This window comes from Mustela nivalis (genome assembly GCF_964662115.1).
Source record: "Mustela nivalis genome assembly, chromosome: 6".
Classification (NCBI taxonomy): Eukaryota; Metazoa; Chordata; class Mammalia; order Carnivora; family Mustelidae; genus Mustela; species Mustela nivalis.
This window is the reverse complement of record NC_139025.1, coordinates 73,120,652-73,136,935: the sequence shown is the minus strand read 5'-3', so window position 1 is coordinate 73,136,935 and position 16,284 is coordinate 73,120,652. Positions and strand designations below refer to the sequence as shown.

The 16,284-nt window shown below is 46.1% G+C and overlaps 1 long non-coding RNA gene and 1 gene segment (V, D, J or C); one reads left to right on the top strand and one right to left on the bottom strand.

Moving 5' to 3' along the window:
- Window positions 1-16,284, top strand: part of LOC309866777 (M1-specific T cell receptor alpha chain-like) — a 341,597-nt gene that overhangs the window by 264,044 nt on the left and 61,269 nt on the right.
- The window catches only part of LOC309866788, a 489,301-nt gene that overhangs the window by 448,405 nt on the left and 24,612 nt on the right, over window positions 1-16,284 (bottom strand). The window lies entirely within an intron of this gene.

The window sequence follows — 16,284 nt, the reverse complement described above, 5'->3', positions numbered from 1 at the left end:
GCTGAATAAATCTAAAAAAAAAAGTTGTGAAATCTGGTGAAAGTCACATTGTATCAATTAATGGTCAAAAAAAAAAAAGTGACCCATATCTTTAATTTTTTGCCCATTTTGCAAGCATGTCATAGAGCTCCGTGCCCTCCTGAGCCCTGAGACCACAGGGCTCTTCCCAAATCCTTAAGATCAGTGGGAGCCTGAGAAATGAACCTTCCAAGCCTGCTTGTATGTTTTCTAAATTTTGCAACAGGCTTCTTCATGAGAGACCACAATGCGCAACTGAGTACAGTCAAGTGACCCCCAACGTTTCAGGAGAAGAGAGACTCTCAGAATGTAATGACCGATTCCAGACTTCTCACCCTTGAATTTCTCTATCGCAGCCCCTTTAAACCTATGATGCCTGCAGCCTGAGCAGCTCCCCAAGGCCTCATGAGTGCCCCAGACTGCCTTTCATTAGCCTGAAACCACACCTCCAGAGCAGCCCTTGGACTTGGCGAGGTCCCTGGCGGGATTTGGTAGACAAGGCCATTCTTGTCCCACAGCTTGGCTCTTGGTCACTGCAGTCCTTCAAAAAAAGACTTTTCTCCCCGCTTCTGCCTAGGTGGGCGGCTCTGTTTTTGACCTTGCAGCGCCCTCTGCTGCTCTAATTAGCCCATCTCCATAAATAGGTCATTGGGGATGGTGATGGAAAACAGGTCAGGGGAGGAAAATATTCTTTGTTCACAACTTAAGTCAAAGCTGCTGCTTCTGTTCCCGTTTCGCCTTCAACCCCCCGAGCTGCAGCTGTTTCTCTGTTGGCCTATCCTCCCCAGTCACTCAAAGAGGACCTCTATAAGGATATAAGACGGTACCCTAAGAGGGTACATGGGCATTTTCTTGTCAACAAAAAGTGTAATCAGCAGTAGAGGCCATGGGGAAATGTCCTTGGGTGGATATGGACAAATGTATCTCTTTTTATGAAAGAATAGAAACGTGATCAAAAGGAAACGCTTAGAGACATCTGAATGTGTGGTGATGGGAGCTGAATGGTCTAGAGAAAGGGTTTTTCCATCACTTTTTCTCTGTACCACATTCTGTTCCAAGCCCCCCCAGGACAGACCTGGGCTGATGGGAAGTATGTCAGGGAATGAGGTCCCACAGATGCCGTTCACCCCCAGGCAGGGGGACCTCCCAGGACCTCCGTTTTGGGAAGGATCTTGCTGAAGGCCCTTTGGGCAAGAACTGGTGTGAAGAGCCCCAAAGCCAACGTTTGAAGGAGAGCTGCGAGGAAGAAGCGAAACTTCTGTGGCACTGCTGTTGCCATGTCTGGAGCCGCCTGTGAGAAGAACGGTCTTGGTCCAACCAGGTCAGTGACCCCTTTTGGGATGGGGCGGTGTGGGATCTGACTCTTGTCAGCCAGGTTTCACAAGACTTCTATAGGGTCTTTTCAGCAATCACTCCCCAGGGCGAGGAGGCTGGTAGTGGCTTTCTGGAACACTGTTCAGAAGGACTGTGAGGCCACATACAGACTCAGAGCTAAAGAGTGATGTGTCTATTAGCAAGATATGTCGTGGGAGCAGGAGCAGGAGGCAACACCACACGGTTTCGTGTTTGCCACCTTGCTCTAGATGTCATTCCTGTAATGAGTCCCGCAGAGAAAGGATAATCAGAGCCAACTTTCTGTTGGATTAGCCTTTTGGTAAAGAACAAATTTTTAAATCTCTGTCTTCCCTTTGGCTTCCCTGGAATCTCACGGACCATTTCCCCTACTAGCAATTGCTGGTGCCTGCAGCCTAAGAAATTTAAAAAAAAAATTTTTTTTTAATGAGTTATGATGCTCTCTCTCTTTCTTGAAATTATAAACTATGCACCAAAATCAACTGCCTTGTTTGTATGGCTTACCGACTGTTTAACAGGGATAACCATACCTGCGCTGGCCACAGAATTCCTAGGGAAGATCCTTATGCTCCTGAATCACAGGAAGGGAGCAGCAGACGCAGCACTGGGACTCAGGAGTCCTGAGTTTTAGCCCTAGCTCTGCCTTGACCTACCTACATGACCTTGAGCAAATTTATCTCTCAGGACTTCCGCTTCTCCATCTTTGAAATGAGGGCATTGGACCAGGAGGTCATTAAGCTCCCTTTCAGGTCTCACACCCTAGGATTCTAATATGAAGCCACAGAGCTGACCTAGGAGAGTTACTAGTTTATAGTCCTCCCATGCATGTTGCTTGAGGTCCTCATTGCCCAGCGAGGGGGAAAAAGCAAAGCAGGCTTCTTCACTGGGGAGTAACACAATTTCTTGATTCAATATGTGTGATTCATCAGAGCCTGGAGGTTCAGGCCCAGATGCCAACTTGGAATCTGGTTATTATTGCATCTGGGAGGCAGAAAGTGCTGAAAACAGCCTTTGGAAGAAACATCAATTTGGCCAAAAAAAAAAAAAGAAGAAGAAGAAGAAGAAAGAGGCATCTTTGCATAGTATGATAACATTTTGATATCTTAGTTATCATCTTCATCCCTGAAATCTACTCTGCTTTCTTCTGTGTCTGCTCTGAAAGAGGGAAGCAGGGCAGACCTTCCCCAGGGAAGATGGGGCACCTGCAGGGGACAGACAGGCATCTCAGTCTAGCAAGGAAACAGAACAAAGTTGATGCCACATGCCTTTCAACCGTGCTGATGCTTCTGGTTTTTGTAAAGGTGCTCACCCCTGTGGGAATGGGGTTAATAGGAAACTGACATTTAGAACCAAGACTAAAAAGAATCATGAAACTCAGCAAGTAATATCTGGCAGAATTAATTTTTTTTCATCTGAAAATTGTCAGAGAGATAGTCAAGTGTTCCTCGAGGACTAGGAACAAAAGATGAATGTTTAATACAATTCAATTTAACAAACATTTATTAAGTGCCCAGAGTTTTTCCCAGAGATCATCTGGGCCCGTTTCTGAGAAGACGTGATCAATGCCCTAAGGGAGGAGGGGGTTTTATCAATGGGCCAGAGGCTGGATGACCGGTGACAACAGATTCACTTTTGAGACCCAGGCATGGTTGAATGTGGACCTGAGTAAGAAGCTGAGCTTCAGAAGAAAAAATTAAAAAATGTGTACAACAGCATGGAAAATCTAAAACACGAGGTAATCAAAAATGTTATTTTCTGAAAGGCTTTAGCATGTATTCCATTATTTTCTAGGGCAGGCTTACTTTCCCAGTTGTAAGCTATCTTGAGCTGATCTATAAAGTCTTTGGGAGGAAAGTTTTTTAAGAATTGTACATTTCTGAAATTAGGCTCCCTAATTTTCTGTCTTTCTGATCATGAAAGAAGGGGCCTGGCCTCCCTCCCATACTGGATGCCCACGGGGGTCTCCTTCCCAGCTCTAGGTCAGAACCATCAGTGAACAACCAGGCAGTTCTGGGGTGGGCAAGAAAGAACAGCCTGCTAGGTGTTGAGGATAGGGAGATCCCAGCTGCCCGTGAAGCCAGAGAAGAGCTTTGGGCCATCCTAACAGGCTTGGTCCTGCTCTCCTCACAGCCTGCGTCCTGGGCTGCATGAGCAGGACAGGGCAACCCTAAATGACCTCATTATATATGGTGCCTCTGATTACACTAGAGGCAGGTCTGAGAATAGGAAGTGGCAACCTAGCACTAAGGAGGGACTTTTGGTAAAGGGCCTGGGCACTGTGTAAGGATGCTAAGAAACCCCACAAGGGGAAGGGGGTTCAGTCCATTGTCAGTGTAAGTACCTCCATTTCAGACCCAGTGTTAGCACCGAAACCCCTCAGTACCCTTAGAAAACTGAAACTCTTGGCTAGGTGATGAATTCCATTATCCTGTGGGAAAAGGCTGTAAAGATCAAACCACCTTTGCTGTGGGGAAGCAGGAGCCTGGAGTTTATGTAAAGTCGTCAGCTCCTGTGGGAAGAAAGGAAATAGGAAATTTACATTTGGAACCGGGACTGCTGTGAGAGTGAAACTTAGTAAGTACAAGCTTTGTGCCAAAGGTGTCGGTTTATTTGGTTTGGTTTCTGAATTATCTGGAAGCTCCAAAGAAAGAATACTTCTCCCCTGAGGATTCAGTTCCAAACTCCTGACTATAAACTTCCGAAAAGATTAAATGTTAAAGTAGATGGGAGGCCTGGAAAACGCTATTTCTCTATGTAATAAGTAGATACTTACCTTGCTTATTTATTTTGTTTAGGAAGTGGGGAGGAGGACTAGACACCCTTGTAATAGGGGGAGGATTGCACAGCATTTTTAGATAAATCCAGAGACTCAAATCAAAAACCATCAGCTCAGAAAGCCCTTAAAGACCACGTAAGTCACTTCTTGAATTTTGCAAATGAGGACAGGGAAACTCAGAGAGGTTGCAAACTTGCCCAAGGTCACACAGCTGAGCCTGGTCCAGGGCAAAGCCAAGACGGCTCATAGCTTTCACCCGGCCTGACCCAAGAGAGAAAAAAACACCTTGGTCTTTGGCCATAGCAGCTCCCTTTTGCACCCCAGACATTCTTTGTCCAAGACTTAATGAACTTCAAAACAGAACCCCAAACTGCCAAAGGGAGATAAAAATCATCGGTGTCTATTTCAGGTGAAGTAGGAACAATAGCCGAACTTGATATTTGGGGAAAGGCTCAGCCTTCTGCAGACTGGGGCAGGGACTGAAAAAGTCAAAATGAAAATGCTGGTCTTGTCTTCAGACAATCACCATGACCACGACCATCGAACACTACCTAAAAATACTGCAGAGCTCATTTCTTTCCCAGTGGGCGTTTTTATTCTATGAGACATTGCACCCATCAAGGCAACTGCTTCGGACCACAGAATATGTGCACAGCATAGGCTGGCTAACCCTTCTGGTGTCTTAAAGTGGCAAGCCTATCTCTGGATATAGCCCTCGGCCCCTGGACTACCAGAAAGAAATAGACTGTCACCCTATCCTGTCTTAGAGCTAAAGTTGAAGAAGTTAGTAAGCAATTCCTGGGAAACTCTGCAAAGCTGGGTTCATTATTAAGTTACACAGGTTTTCACAAAGCCCCTCATCATGGTGTTCAACAAACCAGTGGTTCTAAGCTGACGTTTGGGAAGGGAACTCAGCTCACAGTGCATCTTGGTAAGTGGAGGAGCATTGAATCCTCTTCTCAAATGTGCTTTGAGATCCTTTTGACTCCAACTAATGAAGAAAGGGCTTTTTGGCCCATCTCTGCTCATAATCTAATCCTGTCTGGCTAAAGGCTGCCCTCTCCACGTCCCCGGAAACGGTCCAACCATGAAGGTGCGCTCATGCAGCTTTTCCTAAGTTCTCACTAAATCACTTAACCCTTTATCAAACTGCCCAGCGGCTCCTCTGTTGCCCTTCAAAGCCCTGCTGGTCCATCCGTCAGAGGAAGACAGGTCATTTTATAGGTCATTGCGAAAGGAGGCTGTTGACATGTGTTTGCCTTCTGGGGCAAATAATGATTTCTTCCTTGCTTACTATGTGTTAGGCAATGGGCTGCGTGCTCTCCACTCATTAGCACATTCAGCCCTTATCCCGGCTCTGTGGGTTAGGTGCTATTATTACCCTCATTTTCTAGAAGAGAACTTTTTATATTTTTATATCTTATGTTTTTATAGAAACACAGAAAGGTTGAATAACTTGCTTAAACTGATTCAGTGAGAAAGAAGGCCTAGAATGTCATTCTTGGCACTCAGATTCCAGTGCTAAATGTTTCACTAGTTGGGGAGAGGAGGGGCTATTTGGGCAGGCGGGGAGTCACTGATGTCTGGTCTCTAACATTGCTAAAATAATGCCCAGGGAAGCATGCTCTCAGCACGTAAAGCCAGTGATCCATCAACAGGACCACCATCACGACCTACCTACATATCCTAATCCCCACAACAATATCACCCCGCAGTTATTATTCTCCCCCACTTTACAGACAGGGAAACTGAGGCATGGCACGTTAAGGACCTTGCCCTGGTCCCCAAAGCCAGAGCTATTTCAAATTAACTGCAACTGTCGGCCAGCTAGAATAAGCAATTAATTAATGACAAGCCATCTAGCTGGCTGCTAGGTAGAGAGTGATTCATTTTTTCCACGGTTCCTCTCCCTTTTCAGGAATAACCCATACAATTGTAAAATCCCGCCGCATTGTATCTCTGCCTTTGTGCCGCCCCTGGGAGAGCGGGAGGGGCCCCTGTTCCCAGCACCCCGTGTAAGGGCTTTGGCAGTGTTTGTAAAGAGGTCTGTGGGGGTGTTCCTCGGGGCGGATCTGAAAAACTCTTCTTTGGAAAAGAAATAAAACTGACAGTAAAGTCATGTTAAGTCTGAATAACGAATGCTTCCAAACTGCTCTCTGGAACCCCGCTTCCTAAATTCTCCATTCTGTTTTATAACCTAAGCCCAAACCACAGCAGTCCGTTGAGGGAATCCAGTCCAAACAACCACCGGTGTTTACCTACCCCGTGCGGGACGCGGCCGCTTGCTGCCTGGACTGGTACAGCTCACAGATGGCAATGAGGGTGCCTGTGGGTCACTGAACTAAGGAGTCGTTCTGAGAGAAGGCTTACTTGCTTATTAGAAATGGTGGGATTTCCGAGGAACTCTGAGAAATCAGTGAACTCTCAGAGCTTCTGTGTTCTTCCTCTGTGAAATGGGGGAGGCCCTCTCTACCCCTGTTCTACCAAAGCAGGGGTGCTGTGCGGGGATGTCCGCACACTTCCAGGAAAAGGAATGGGAATGCCTCAGGGGTCCCCAACCTCTGCCATCAGACCCTCACTCTAAAGAGCTGGCTTTATCAGGGGGAGTCTTGGGTGACAAGTAAACATTTGAGCAGATAGCAAGAGGTGATGAGCAACTGAGTTTTTGTAGGGTCGCGTGTCACTGTGTGGGAAGCAGTAATAAGCGGATATTTGGAAAAGGAACAACTGTGAGTGTTCAACCAGGTATGTTTTAAAGATGACTTATGTTTAAACATAAGCCACCATCCTTAGAAATTCAGGGGAAAATTACTGAATTACTCGCCCATTCTTAGTATCTTCAGGGGCTTGGTGCCCTGTGTCTTTCTGGTGACAAAGATGACAAGGACAGCCTCCAATGGAGCCCTTTTAGGACCTTTCTTCTTCCACATCTTTAAAGACTTGGAAATGTTGAGCTTGCTATTGTTATTGTTGGAATTGTGTGTCTAACAAATGGAACTGGACTCAAGGTTTTAGTGTGTAGGGGCAGAAAGCATCTAGAAAGAAAGAGAGGAGATTCTCTAGAAAGACAGAACAAATCAAAGTACTTAACAATGGCACTGTACAATGCAACTTGACCCAAAAGGAGACAGTGAGATGCAGCCCTATGGGTACAACCAACGCCAACAACCTCTCTCGCATTATCTGCCCTGTCTTCCCAAGGCCTCTTTGTCCATGCTACTAGGAAAAGAATCTTCTAATCTTTGTAACTCTCCAAATTTTGGAGCCCAGCTTTCTGGGTAAAGCCATATCAGATTTTCTGGTGTCAATACTGATGACAAGCTGATATTTAGGGAAAAGGTAAGAGTGAAAGCAAATATTCAAATTAGAAAGATCATAAACATCTGGAAACATGCCTCAAGGCGCTGTTAGGCACTGTGTTTCTGACTGGGATGTTTTCCTCCCTGCCTTTGTTGAGCCCCTTTGGACACCCACTTGTCTCTGTGCCCCTCAGTGAAAAACTAGCAGCTGAGCTTGGAAATAGAAGAGAAGCTCTCCCTAATCTAAATGTCATAACGGCCCTTTTCTCCAGCTTGCAATACCCACCGGGATATTTGGAGTGCCCACCATTCTCAAAACAAACCTAATTCAATTAACTTGAATGTAGTTGAAGACTGGAGACTCCTGAGAGAGTCTCCATTTACAAAAGAAGCTCATTCCAGACAATTTTTTGAGGCTAAGTTTTGTTTACAATTCCTAAGAGATTCCAACTACCCAATGAGTATTGGAAAACAAAACCTCTACTTCCGTGGTCCAATTATTATCTACCATAGAAAAGCTAGAATCAGGAGGCGCTAGCGAGTATTACATAAGCTCCAGAGGACCTTCCTTAAGTCCCTTATGCATCAAACAACGTAAGATTTAAAAAAATAAGAAAGTTGTTTCTATGCTGACCTATGTGTCCAGTCGCTAATGAGAGTCCAAAGGGCAGGTGCACCAGCAGCTATATTTCCAAACTCGTTTGGATATTTAGAACACCCCCCGCCCCGGTATTAGAATTGATCATTAGAAAAAGCATACACAATTCCATCTTTACTTATAATCTCATCTCTCCCAGAGAACTGTTATAAATTTTCTCCCAAAGGTGTTACATTCATCCTTCTTTTGGTTCCTTTATTTGTGATGTGTACAGAGATGAAATATTGGTTGAGATTCAAAAAAACATCCAGGAGATTTACCTTAAGCTTTGCCTGTCAGAGAAATTCTCAGAGCTAAAAAGATTGGAAGCTGGCATTTTGGAACTAGATTAAAAAGAAAATCCAAATTAATCCCAAGGAGCAATGATCAGTAGATAGTTATTTAGACATAAGCACATCAACCCCACAAGCCCAGTTGCTCACTTGGCTGGACTGCCCTGATCTTAGGTTCGCCCAGAGAAATAATAAGAGCTGTCCTGGGAAGAGAGAAATGTCAACCTCCAGCCCTAAAAACTCCTCATGAATTGGTTTATTTCGATAGAGTTTATCATTACACACAGTGTTCTGGAAGTAATAGGCAAGTGCATTAGATTCTCCTGCAAATGGAAATGAAATGTAAATTTAGATTGTAAATATATGACTGCGGTAAATAGATAGCAAGAAAAAAAAAAGATAAAGAGTTTAGAAACTTGCCACATTTCTCTAACCCCAAAGGGGATGTTTCTGTAAATAGTTTAAAAACTATTGAAGAGGAGTGGGGAGGAGGAGGAGGACAGAGGCAAACAAGAGGTAATCCTCTTCGCTTTGCAAAATTGGAAGTTGTTTTTCAACAGATTTCCACAGGCAAAGGAAGAAACCCTGTCTGATTTCAGACTAAATGGCCGTGGGTGGGTTTCCGCTAAAACCCATCTTGAGGAGGGCTCCCTGGAGGTGGCAAGTGTTGGCAGTGTCCTGCCCCGGGGCAGGGGGGGTGGGGGGGTAGGGAATGAGGGCAGAAGGGAGTCCAAGTAATTGTGCAGAGACAAGAAGGACTCACAGGGCAGGATTTCCCCTGGATTTCCTGCCTCGCCTCCTAACCTTTCCTGTCTTAAGCCGATGGATTAGGTCCCAGGCGATCGGGCCCTAGGATGCAAACCAGAAATTTTAAGGAGGAAGCCAGCTTGACTTCACTCAGGAGACCTAGCGTATTCTGTTTTCAAAGATCCTTTTAATCCAGCTGTTTTTAGGGGGAGCTCTGTAAAGGCAGAAGGAAAGGTTAAAACAAAAATGTTAAAATTCTATGAAGTAGAAAGAAAGACGTTAAATATTTGACTGGCAAAGAGATTAAATATCTGGGACATGTCTACAAAGGAGGCTAGAGGAGACTTCGTCAAGGAGAGCACAGGCAGCCTCAAGGAAACTCTGCCCCAAAACTTGTCCGGTTTTTTAGTTAGACTCTGGCCACTGTCGGCAGCAGCTGGGGTGCTAGGAAAAGCAAATCAGGTGTCCTCCTCAAGGGGGTAGGGGCCCTGTGTGCAGTTTATGTAAAGCCATCTGCTGTGGTGTGACTGGGAGCAGCAGCGAGAATTTGGTGTTCGGCCAGGGGACCAGGCTGACTGTCAGTCCCAGTGAGTATGAAAGGTGAAGCTACGCGGTGCCCTCTCCTTTTCAGGCCAGGCCTGTGGGCGCTCCCGGCTGGCAGAGCTCACATCTACTGGTTTAGCCTAACCCATCCCAGGGAAGCAAGCCAGGAACGACCAGAAAACCCTCAGACTGCTTCCTTCAAATTTGTCCCTGGAAAAACTCCTTGACTCCCCTTCCCTTTAGCAAATTGGTTTCAAGTAAACCAGAATCTAATGAGTTAATGTGAGCAATTTCAATAAAAAGTAGAGAAACAGCTCCAAAGTACAATAGAGTAGAAACTATGTGACTGCCAGGTTGGGGGGAGACCATGAAGGAAGAAGGAAAAGAAACAGATTACCCAAACTAAGGCAGCGCCTTTGTCAGAAAAAGAAAAGCAATTAAAAAAATTAAAAATAAGCAATGCATATATTTTTGGGGGCTCACTGCCCCATGGAGGCCCAGCTCTGCCTGCAGCAGCCCACTACTGGGCTTATTGTCCAGTAATGTGTAGTTTTAGCGCAGGGTTGAGGGATCAAGACCATTCTGAGCCCCAGGGCCCTTCTGCAAAGAGCAGCCCTATTCCTGTTTTTGTAAAGCCTTCCCTGACAGTGAGGAAGTAACACCTACAAACTCACTTTTGGAAAAGGAACTCTCTTAACGGTGAATCCAAGTAAGTTTGAAGGGACTGGTAGATAGGGGGAGTGCGGTGGGCAGATCAAAACCTTTCTTTCTTTGGATTTAAATTACTTGTCCACCCCCCCTCCAAAAAAAAATCCCAGATTATCTTCTACATCTCATGTTGTGTTGGGAGGATAGGATTCCCATCAGAGAGATTAGCACTCCATTGTACAAAGACTAAATTACCTCCAGCCCAAAGCATTCCTATCATCCATCTTAAAGGAGATTATTGGTACAGGGAGAAAAATTGAATACAGGATCCTGAGGGATTCCGCTAAAGCCAGGAAATGTTTGCCAAAAAATAGAGAGGAAATTGGCATATCGAGACGATGCAAATTCAGTAGACCAAAATAAATCTTCCTGACGTAGATACTAAAATCCTTACATTTATCTCCTGAAATAATGGGACTCTGTGATTTCATTAACGAAGGCAGGAAATTCTACAGGCAGATTTCTTTTCTACCTTTACCTCTAGTTCACCTCCTGTAAAGGAGCAGTTCTCAGTCCCCAGACCAGTCAGTGAGGTCTCGGTGAGTGGAAATGTCTGGTTAACTCAGAACATTTAACCCCACTTTTCTCTCCATTACGCAGATTACTGATGAGGCTGCCACTTTACTTAGTTCAGCAGAGGAGAGTGGGGGGATTTCATTTGTCCCCTGAGTCATGAGAATAGAGCAATAAGTTCTCACCATCAAATATACGCCCATCCTTTATGTAACAATAGTAATGTGTGTGTAAGTAGTTGGAAAAGTTTCCAATGCTACATAGAAAGGTAAGGAACTGTGGTTGCTACTTGAAAATCTGTGTTTCTGGTAGGCTGCTGACAGTGGTGCGAGGCACTAGTGCTGGGAAGGCTGACTTATAATAAAACTGGGGCAACGTGGAAATGGGGAAAACCTATTGAAGGGCCCCAGTCTCCTCTTGACATAAGCTGTTGCTGAGGGTCATTGATTCAGACCTGCTTTCTGGGATAAGGAGATGACACAGCGCTGGGAAAGACATGTTGCCAAACGCAGCCTGGTGAAAGTTCTTGAAAAGACCAGTTCGGGGAGGTGTAAATAATTCAGTGATCCAAGGTGCACAGCACTGAAGGAGTTAACATACTCTGGTCGGAGACAGCATGGCATGTTCTGGGATAGACCCGGCCTAAGGAACCCGCAGTGTGGTTAGCCATGAAGTTGTCAGGCGCAGAAGTGCCTTGCTCAGCAGGGACAAAACCAGCTCATGCCTACAACAACAGAAACAATGAATAATACATGATATTGTTAAATCCCATGCCTTCAGGAGTCTCTGAGGTCCTATCTAATTAAGGCTCCGAGGAGATTCGTATGAACGTCCCGGGAGACTCAAGGACGTCCCTTTTCAGAGGGTGGGCAGTCCAGCCTGGAGACCAGACAGGAGGTTTTATCTTTTGTGTCTTGCTCTTTCTGTGCTCGGGTAACAAGGCAACAAAGCTGGAATCCAAAGACGCGTGATTGAATTCTGTTTTCCTTCCATCAGCAGAGCAGAGATTACTGCCCCAGCCATGCTTGGGCGCCGTCTGAGGACGCAGCTGAGGGCAGGCCTCTGTTTTGCTCATGTCCTGCTGCCAGGGCGGCTGAAGTAGGGTGTGGGGAGCTCTGTGAGGCTGTAAAGTAGGGGAGAGTGGGGAAGGGTCATTAGAACTCCTACCTGCTGTCCTGCTATCTTAGCTAAAGAGTAGCTTTTCCTCTCCCCCTTGCTATATTGGTAAGCAAGCTAAATCTCTGCCCCCTTGCTAATTAGTTGCTCAAAGAGATGACTAGACAGATGCACAAATTCAGTCAAAACGGTTGAAAGACTTAAAAAGTTGAATGCAGTTACAGAGCTAAAATATTTGTTTTCCATCTTCTTTGAGGATAGAGCTTGGTCACCATCGTACCAGATAATGACACTGCCCCAACTTGGCTCCTCACACCTTTTGTGGCATCCACCACACTGCCAGGGGGACACCTGGTCTCCCTGTGCTTGTGAGGGTCAGCCATGGAAGCCGTGTCTGGTCAAAGGATGAAATTTATAGCAACCCCAAGTAAATATGCAAGAGCCTGTTTCTGACAGAGACCCCACTGCAGCCACTGGGCTCTGTGTGAGGTCGGGACACCTCTGGTGGGACAGTAGGGCGATCAGCTGTCCCAGTTTGACTGGGATTAAGGGTCTTCTGGGGACAGAGGTCTTCTTTGCTAACCCCAGAACAGCCCCCAGGAGAGTTCATCACCATAACAAAGTTCAGTGTAAACTTTCCGTGAGATACCACTAACATCTCCCCAAGTTCAAGACTGACAGAGAAGCCGCATGTGTGAAGAAAGTCTCAGATGTGCCCGTCATTTTCATTTCCCACGCTGGGGCATAAAGGGGAGCTCGGGAGATAGTGTTCCATAGAGCCAAAGCCTAAAACTCATCTAATTCTAGTCAGCCTCCACAATGCTGAACACTCTCCTCCTGTCTCCTTATCATCAATTCATTGTCATCAGAAATGTGTGACACCGCGAAGGGAGGGGAGGACATGTCTTGAAAATTGATCAGAGAAATTGTCCCGAAAATGATGCAGTAAAATGGAAATGAGACCTTTAGAAAGAGAGATGCTGAACATGAGAAATCAGTACGCCTCAGGATGGAATCCAGAGGAAATGGAGAGAGAGAGAGGGAGTAGGGCCCTCAGGGGATCCAACAGGCCAGTGTCCCAGGACCAGACATGGAAAGCTTCCTCTGGTCCGCAGTGGGGAGGAAGAGCCCCGCAGTCCAGGGTCACCTGTAGGTGAGTCTCTTTTCCCCAGAGTTAAAGAGGAAGATGTCTACGAGCCTCAGATCTGCCCCTGGGGTTTTTGTAAAGTCTTCTGTTACAGTGTTAATACTGGTAGCAGTGGCTCTGGAAAGCTGACATTTGGAAAAGGGACCATCTTGACTGTCCATCCAAGTAAGTGTAACAGGACCCAGCAGCATACTGGAAATTCTGGCATTTCACCCCTGGTATCAGGTTTGAGAGAAATGTATATTGTGTGGGCACCAGACCTTGCTTGAAGTCATCTTGAGGCCTCCAAGGTCCTGTCCCTTCTTTAATCTCAGTATTAACAGATTCCCTTTTGGCGCCTGAGCTATCAGGTCTATCTGATCCCTGCTGTTGAGTGAAGTTGACCTTGAGCCAGAAAAGGTAGAAAAGAATCTTTACTGCTTTCAGAGCCTTCTCTGGAGATGATGCCCAACTTTAGGGACAAAGTGCGGGGAGTTCACCCTTTGCCGTCAACACCCCTGAGTAACTCATTCTAACATTCAGTACTGCTTCCTGTCAGGAAGTTCTTCCTTGTATCAAGCTTAAATTCTTCTTAGCGCAGCTGAAGCCATTCCCACCGGCATCTTCCGCAGTGGAGAGGGATAATTGAGAGCAGAGTTTGAATAGGTACGTGGCATTCAGCTTAGAATGGGTTTTAAATGAAAGCAGAGAGGAAAAAAATGAAAACTGAATGGGAATCTGAGTCTTATTTCAAATCCCTCTATGTTCTTTGAATGTCTCCCACTGCTACTGTAGATGCAAAACTACAAAAAGAGAGAGAGAAAGAGAGAAATACACAGAATGGAAAGAATTGCAGAGCCACTGTGTCCATTCCTATCGCTGAAACCACCAGGCAAAGGATTACAATTAATTCCAAAGAGTTTCAGATACAAGGCTTAATACCTTTTTCCTCGTGGTGACTTGTATCCTTGCTGATAATTAGAGCAGATAGAAAGGTTCGGTTTTGGTGTGTTTGCTGTTGCACCCCGCTGGGAAGAGAGGAAAATCTCTAACTGGTTGGGGTTTTTTGTTGTTGGGGTTTTTTTGGTTGGGGGAGTTGGGTTTTTTTGTTTTGCTTTGTTTTGTTTGAGATGCATAAAGTTCCTTCTGTCAGTGGCTGTAAAACTCCCTGCTGCAGGGAGAAGCGTGACAGCTCTGAGAAGCCGATACTTAGGAGGGAGATGAGACTAACCGTGAAGCCAGGCAAGCTGGAAAGACCCCACACTCCGTGTCCCCCATGCATTTTTGCACGTTAGGCCTTTTGGGTCTTTTTTGCAGGGATTCTAATGGAGTCATTAGAAATAGAAATGGAGTGAAGAGAGTCTGGAGCCATGTGGGTGCTCAGAAATGAGAAATGGAAGGCATGAGAGACGGAAAGGGGGAGAGGTAACCAGGTAGGGATATATCTTTCATGGTGGCCTGATAAGACTAGGATGGGGAGGTGGGTCCAAGAGCAGGAAGGATGTCAGCACTCCCACTGGTATTTCGAGGTGCTCTGTTTTCCCAGGCTTTCCATCCAGGGCAGGGTCCCCCATGCCAAAGGGATGAGAGCAGAGACCATGTTTTTCTGTGCAGGTGTAGACTAGGAAGCAGAGAGCCCCTGCTTTGCATGTGCAGGGAAGATGGTCTGACAGCCCCGAGGCTATCTGCTCCACTGAGTGGCAGCATCTGTTCATGCCAGGTGGGTTTGGAGCTAGAATGTGCCGGCGCTATTCTAAGGCACAGGGTCGGGTTGGTATGATCAACCTGAATGAGCAAGAAGCCTGGTTCCAGTGAGTAGGGAGTCTGTTGGACCAACTGCCCAGGGTTTGTTGAGTTTCTCCAAGTCCAGACGTACGGGAGCCAAAGCTGAGAGGTTGACATTTGAGCTGGGGATGCTTTTGACTGAAATATGCCAACAGGGTCCGAAAGGCCCAAATTGCCTTCAGAGCTCTGCTTTGGTTGTGAACCTCCGGGCCCTTGTCATCTCAGCAAAACGCATCCACTTAGAAAGGTCAGCTCTTCATTAGCCAGACAAATGAGGACAACATATTGACCAGAGATAAGGAGCAAGGAGCCCACATCTCAGCCTCTGAGAGCCTGGCATTTCCAGTCTTCTAATCACGGTGCGCTGGGGAACGTATGCTGTCTCAGAGAAGGCAGATCGATGGTGCCTGAGGACCTGGTGTCACCAGGCTAGAGCTTGGAGATGGAAATGAGATGCAGATTGGGGTGTTTTGTGGAGGGGGCAGTGACAGAGAAGGGAGGAGGAGACCAGAGCTCACTGATGCTTTTTCAGACCCGCAGCGTGTCAGAAATTGGAATCCAAGGTGGAGAAGCACGCATTGGTAGCGAGTTTCCTACTGTTGCCTACAGAATATGGCCTAACTGCGGCCACACACTCACACATCCCATAGATACCTGAGATGCCTTTTGAAGTGGCAAAGCGAGATCGGGGTCTGAGATCTGTAAGTCACCTGCCAGTTATTGCAAAGGGTTGGGTGGCTGTGTGACAAGCTCTAACAACAAGCTGACATTTGGGCAGGGGACAAGCTTATCAGTCATTCCAAGTAAGTCTCCTTGGGACTTTGCCTGTGGAGTTTGGTGGGGCTAGTCATCACGTGCCTCAGAGGGCTATGCAGGTGGCATGGTGGCTGAGGGCCACACACAGAGAATCCAGGTATATTAACTCTAGTCAGACCAAAGAAGGTCGAAGAGTGGCAGATGTAGCTTTAGTTCTTAAAAGTTAGCATACAGAGCTTGGGGCTTGCAAATGGCCATTTGAAAAACATGTCACCAAGCTGTGTCCTCCCCACACAGCCTCACTGTACATGGGGGACAAGGTGGGGTGGAGGGATGGACAATGGATTGTGCATAACTGGGGTGTGCAGGGAAACAAGCAGGGTTGGAAAGGAGCTAGGTGATCAGAGCCTCAGGCTGAGCTAATCTGGAGACAATGGATTGTTCCCGAAATCTCACCAAGAAATAAAATCTTTCCCCGACTCAAAAGATGTAATCAAGAGACCTAATTAAAATTCACTTCAAAATCATATGATCATCAGGAGAGAAATTAAATCTTTAAAGAAAAAGAATTTTTTAAATGCCCAGGCATAAAACAAATGGCCTACACCTTTAAT